Source organism: Magnolia sinica, chromosome 1, assembly GCF_029962835.1.
Source record: "Magnolia sinica isolate HGM2019 chromosome 1, MsV1, whole genome shotgun sequence".
NCBI classification, from domain to species: Eukaryota; Viridiplantae; Streptophyta; class Magnoliopsida; order Magnoliales; family Magnoliaceae; genus Magnolia; species Magnolia sinica.
In genome coordinates this window covers 102,203,343-102,208,875 of record NC_080573.1, presented here as the reverse complement: position 1 = coordinate 102,208,875, position 5,533 = coordinate 102,203,343, and the positions used below count along the sequence as shown (strand labels likewise).

Here is a 5,533-nt window from a genome sequence, read left to right as displayed (position 1 = left end):
TGAAAGAGTTTGATGAGATCAGAGCCACTTTATATTTTCAAAATGTGTCTGAGGACATAGTCAGGCTGAGACTCTTTCCTTTTTCCTTAAAGGAGAAGGCTAAGACGTGGTTACATTCACTGCGTCCTAGATCCATTGGCACATGGAATGATATGCAAAGGGAATTTATAAAGAAATTTTTTCCACATCATAAAACGATTACCCTTAGAAAAGCAATCATGAACTTCACCCAAAAGGAGGATGAAACATTTTACCAATGTTGGTAAAGGTTCAAGGATTTGGTCAGTTCATGCCCACAACACGGCTTTGAAACGTGGCGCATTACAAATTTCTTCTACGATGGACTGACATCTTCCATGCGCCAAATGGTCGAGACAATGTGTAATGGAGAATTCATTAATAAAAATGTTGATGAAGTATGAGATTACCTCGATAGTCTTGCTGAAAAAACACAATCATGGGATTATTACCCAAAATCAAACACCACGTCCAGGTCGACTCAATTAAAGGAGAAAGGTGGATTGTATCTCTTGAAAGAAGAGGATGATCTCAAATGTAAAGTAACTACGCTCATAAGGAAAGTTGAGGCCATGGAAAGAAAGAAGGATAAGGTTAATGAAAGTGTTTGCGGCATCTGTGATTGCAACATTCATACAACTGAAAATTGTCCTACGATACCCGCCTTTCGAGAAGTGTTGAATGAACAATCCAATGCCATAAATAATTATCAAAGACCTTTCAATGGACCGACCTCTAATACGTACAATCCTGGTTGAAAAAATCATCCAAACTTTAGTTGGAGAAATGGACAAACTGCTACCCCTCAAGGTTTCTTCAATCAAAATACAAATCAAGGGAAACCTCAAGAAGAACCGGTTCAAAATTCCATGCAAGAGCTGACCCATGTAATGCGAGACTTTATGCAAAAGATGGATTCACGTATGACGGTTATAGGAAAGGGGATGCTTCCTGCACAACCACTCCCCAATCCTAAACCGCAATACGAGATAAGTGATCCCAGCTCTTCAAATCAAATGGGACACGCTAAATCCATCACCACTCTTAGGAGTGGGAAGATCATTGATAAAACCCTTCTGGTTAGGCCCGAAAAGCCTCAAGAACCGGAAGAGGACAACAATGATGGATCTAGTGATGCCCCACAAAAATTAGAACCGAAACTTATAGAAAAGCTAGTTGCTCCATTTACCCAATGGTTGGTCGCTCCAAAACCTCTCTCTAACTCTCAGGATATCCTAGAGGTGTTGAAACAAGTGAAAGTTAACATTCCTCTACTTGATGTCGTAAAACAGATACCTTCATATGCTAAATTTCTGAAAGACTTATGCACGACCAAACGACGACAGAGTATTCAAAAGAAGATCTTCTTGACCGAGAAAGTGAGTGCCATCCTAAAGCAAGACGTGCCATAGAAATTTAAGGATCCCGGTAGCCAAACCATATCATGTGTAATCGGGGACCATCAAATTGATCATGCATTTCTTGACTTAGGAGCGAGCGTTAATTTGATTCCCTACTCGGTATACAAATAGTTAGGTTTGGGTGAATTAAAACTCACCCTAACCACACTACAACTTGCTGATCGCTCTGTTCGTGTACCAAGAGGGATAATTGAGGATGTGTTGGTCCAAGTTGATAGATTTTACTACACTGTAGATTTTATCATCCTGGACACTGAACCTATTAATAACATGAGCACTCAGATCCCCGTCATTCTTGGTCGCCCATTCCTTGCCACTTCAAACGCAATTATCAATTGTAGGAATGGTGTTATGACTATGTCTTTTAAAAATATGACATTGGAGTCAAACATCTTTTTCAATAACGGCAGAAACTTAGAGGATGATGACGATTTCCTTTACATTAACATGATTAACTCTTTAGTGGAAGATACGACACCTCTGACCTTATCCTCTGACCCTCTAGAGATGTGCCTGGCCCACTCCCATGATTTTGATGATGACATGATTAGGGAGACGTGTGCCTTGCTTGATACTGCACCGGTACTTGAAGTTAATCGGTGGAGGCCACAATTTGAAGAGTTGCCCCAAACTGATGTAATGCCTCTACCGTCTAACCTCAAGCCACCAAAGCTTAACCTAAAACCTTTGCCCTCTGATTTGAAATATGTCTATTTAGGTCAAGATGAGACATACCCGGTGGTGATCTCTGCCCACTTGGAGAAAGAATAGGAGAGTATGCTCATATCTACTCTCATTGAGCATAAAGGAGCCCTTGGATGGACGATAGCGGACCTCAAGGGAATTAACCCCTCGATTTGTACTCACAGCATTTATCTTGAGGATAATGCTAAGACCGCTCGGCAATCACAACGTAGACTAAATCCAAACATGAGGAAAGTGGTTAAGGCCGAGGTTCTTAAACTATTGGATGTGGGTATCATATACCCCATATCCGATAGTTAATGGGTGAGTCCAACTCAGGTAGTTCCTAAGAAGTTCGGGATCACTATCATAGCCAATGCCAATAATGAACTCGTGCCAACTAGAGTTACTACTGGTTGGAGAATGTAAATTGACTATAGGAAGCTGAATACCGTCATGAGGAAAGACCACTTTCCTTTGCCCTTCATTGATCAAATCTTGGAAAGGCTAGCTGGTCATTCCTATTACTGTTTCCTTGACGGGTATTCGGGCTACAATCAGATTGAAATCACCCCTGAGGATCAGGAAAAGACCACATTTACATGTCCTTACGGCACCTTTGCCTATAGAAGGATGCCATTCGGATTGTGTAATGCCCCTGCCACCTTTCAGCGTAGTATGATGAGTATCTTTTCTGACATGGTGGGGAAATATCTAGAGGTCTTCATGGACGATTTCTCTGTTTTCGGTTCATCTTTCAGCAAGTGTTTAGAAAGTCTTAAATGTGTGCTGAAAAGATGTGAAGAGAAGAACTTGGTACTTAATTGGGAGAAGTGTCATTTCATGGTTCATAAGGGAATTCTCCTTGGACATATTATCTCGTCCAAAGGAATTAAGGTAGATAAGGCAAAAATCGATCTTATCTCTAACCTATCTCCACCTAAGAACATCAGAGATGTGCGATCCTTCTTAGGACATGCAGGGTTTTACAGACGATTCATAAAGGACTTTAGTCTCCTCTCTCGTCCCTTATGTAATCTTCTGCAAAAGGATGCACCATACGAGTGGACTGAGCAATGCCAGGAAGCTTTCACCAAGCTTAAGGGCATGTTAACCACTGCACCTATCATGCAGCCACCCGATTGGAGCCTTCCTTTTGAGCTTATGTGCGACGCTTCTGATTATGCTCTTAGAGCGGTTCTAGGCCAGAGAAAAGATAAGAGGCCCTACGTCATTCATTACGCAAGTAGAACTTTAAATTCTGCTCAAGTGAACTACTCGACTATGGAAAAGGAACTCCTAGCCGTAGTGTTCGCTTTGGATAAATTTAGGTCCTACTTGATCGGATCCAAGATCATTATCTACACAGATCACGCGGCACTTAAGTATCTTCTTTCTAAGAATGATTCTAAGCCCCGCCTGATACGATGGATCCTTCTACTCCAAGAGTTTGATTTGGAGATTAAAGATAAAAAGGGAGTAGAGAACGTAGTGACCGACCACCTTTCCCGCCTTAATACCTCTGATTCCGATGAAGCGACACATATCAATGACATGTTCCCTGATGAACAACTGTTTAGAGTCTCTCATTCACCTTGGTTCGCTGATATTGCTAATTATCTTGCCACAGGTTCCATACCGACATAGTGGACTGTATAAGATAAGAAGAAATTCTTTACCGAGGTGCGCAACTTTTTTTGGGACGATCCATATTTGTTTAAATATTGCCCAGACCAGATCTTAAGGAGATGTGTGCCAGATGATGAGCATCAGAGTGTCATCTCCTTCTGTCACTCACAGGCCTGTGGTGGTCACTTTTCTGCTAAAAAGACCACGACCAAGATTTTACAGTGTGGCTTTTACTGGCTCACTATGTTCAGGGACACTCATCAGTTTTGTAAGACTTGTGAGCGTTGTCAAAAATTGAGAGCATTGTCCCGTCGAAATATGATGCCTTTGAATCCCATCCTTATCATAAAAGCATTTGACTATTGGGGCATCAATTTTATGGGACCATTCCTCCAATCATTTAGAAATTTGTATATTTTGCTCGCCGTAGATTATGTCACTAAATGGGTCGAAGCAATTTCGTGCCGAAATAATGACCATCGCACGGTCATTAAATTCTTAAAAGAGAACATCCTTTCGCGGTTCGAGACGCCTCGAGCCATCATTAGTGATGGGGGCTCACACTTTTGTAATAGACCATTCGAGAGCTTAATGAAGAAATACGGTATCTCTCATAAGGTGAGCACCCCATACCATCCACAGACAAGTGGACAAGCTGAGATTTTCAATAGGGAGATCAAACATATCCTAGAGAAAACGGTTAACCCTGATTGTAAGGATTGGTCAATCCGATTGACTGATGCCTTATGGGCATACCGTACTGCTTTTAAAGTCTCTATTGGAACGTCTCCCTTTAGACTTGTTTATGGGAAAGCTTGTCACTTGCCTGTAGAGTTGGAACATAAAGCGTACTCGGCGATTAAAAATTTGAATTTCAATCTGGACAACGCTGGATCGCTACGTAAACTTCAATTAAATGAACTTGAAGAAATCCGGAACGATCTGTACGAGAACTCGAGAATTTACAAAGACAGAATGAAGGCGTTTCATGACCAACGTATTCTACGAAAATCATTCACACCTGGTCAGAAAGTCCTTTTGTATAATTCTCGATTACATCTCTTTCCAGGTAAGCTTCGATCTCGTTGGACTGGCCCTTACATTGTGGTCACTGCGTATCCTCATGGGGCCGTTGAGATAAGAGATCCTGACAATGGCAAGGAGTTTAAAGTAAATAGACATCACTTAAAGCCATTTGTTGAGAAATTTGATTCAGAAGACATGTCCATACCTCTGACTGATCCTGTTTACCAGGATTGATCTCCTAGTCTGATGGAGGTATAGGTAGGTTTCCTGTTTTCATAGGACTAGGATAGTTTCCTTTATGCTATTTTAGGATAGACGGTAAACTTAGCGCTCTTGGGAGCCAACCCAGCTTTTCATTCTGTTTCATTTTCCTAGTTAGTTAGTTCAATGTTTGTGGGTAACATTGCTGCAAACCCTCACGAGACTACAACTCGTCCACTAGGGGTAACCTAGGGGTTTAAAGGCTTGTTGCATACGCTAAATACAATCGAGAGCACCTGCGAAAGTGGTGTAGGTAGGATTTTATTTTTGTTATTTTTATTTTACTTTTGTTGGTTTCTCTCTTGTGCTGACCCGCTCTTACGTAGATATCTTTGGAAAGCTTTTTGATTCTTTCGTGCAGGTACTATCCTTCCATCACTCCTCTTATATTTTCGTTGTCCCATGTGCATTGCATGCTTATTTCTTTTACATTGAGGACAATGTAGATTTTAGGTTGGGGGTGGGAGATTAGGTTTTTTAATCAGTATTTTCTT

The 5,533-nt window shown here is 41.2% G+C and overlaps 1 non-coding gene across 1 annotated transcript; it reads right to left on the bottom strand.

Annotated features, from left to right (window-relative positions):
- Positions 1-200: 200 nt before the first annotated feature.
- On the bottom strand, positions 201-307 carry LOC131222927 (small nucleolar RNA R71). The gene has a single exon (XR_009160229.1). It is a non-coding gene; the product is annotated as a small nucleolar RNA R71 (small nucleolar RNA).
- Positions 308-5,533: the final 5,226 nt, after the last annotated feature.